The following is a 1,052-nucleotide window of genomic DNA, read 5'->3' on the forward strand; positions in this document are numbered from 1 at the left end:
GTGGGGTAGCTATGGCAATTTCTTAAAATAAGAGAACAATAAAGTTTGCCACAGTGATTGACTCTTCCTTTCACAAAAGATATCTCTGTAGCATGCGATGCTGTTTGTTTGAAAGAAGTAGAACTTCTTTCAAAATTAGAGTGAATCCTCTCTAACCCCGTTGCTGCTTGATCAATTAAGTTTATATTATACATATATATGTGTATATACACATATATACACATAAATTTATATCATATTCTAAATCCTTTCTTGTAATTTTAACAATGTTCAACTCATCTTCACCAAGTATAGATTCCATCTCAAGAAACTATTTTCTTGGCTTATCCATAAAAAGAAGCTTCTCATCCTTCCAAATTTGATTATGAGCTTGTAGGAATTGTCACATCTTCAGGCTTCACTTAGAATTCTAGATCTCTTGCTATTTCTCCTACCTCTGCAGTTGCTTCTTCCTCTGAAGTCTGGAACTCCTGAAAGTCACCCATGAGGGTTGGAATCAACTTCTTCCAAACTCCTGTGAGTGATATTTTCACCTCCTCCCATGAATCACAAATGTTAATGGCATCTAGACTGGTGAATCCTTTCCAGAGGTTTTGAATTTACTTTGCCCAGATCTATCAGAAGAATCACTATATGTGGAAGCAATAGCCTTACAGATGTATTTCTTAAATAATGAGATTTGAAAGATGAATTACTCCTTGATCCGTGGGCTGAAGAATGGATGTTGTTTTAGCAGGCATGAAAACAACACTAATCTCCTTGTACATGTCTATCAGAGCTCTTGGGTGAATAGGTGTAGGTGCTTTGCCAATGAGCATTAATATTTCATAAGGCATCTTTCTTTTTTTTTGGAGGAATACTTTCAGTTTGTTAAATAAAAATGTTTTTTAGAATGGTACTTTTCACATTACAAAAATAAACCAAAATGAAGAAAAGGTCACTGTAAAATGATGGGAAAAGGATCTGTAGATTTGCTTTTAGTATTTCAAATAGTCAACAATGCACATCATAAAATGAATGCAAGATCACAACAGTCTTGTATTTACTTGTAT

The sequence above is a fragment of the Colobus angolensis genome, unplaced genomic scaffold (genome assembly GCF_000951035.1).
Source record: "Colobus angolensis palliatus isolate OR3802 unplaced genomic scaffold, Cang.pa_1.0 Scaffold230, whole genome shotgun sequence".
Taxonomy (NCBI): domain Eukaryota; kingdom Metazoa; phylum Chordata; class Mammalia; order Primates; family Cercopithecidae; genus Colobus; species Colobus angolensis.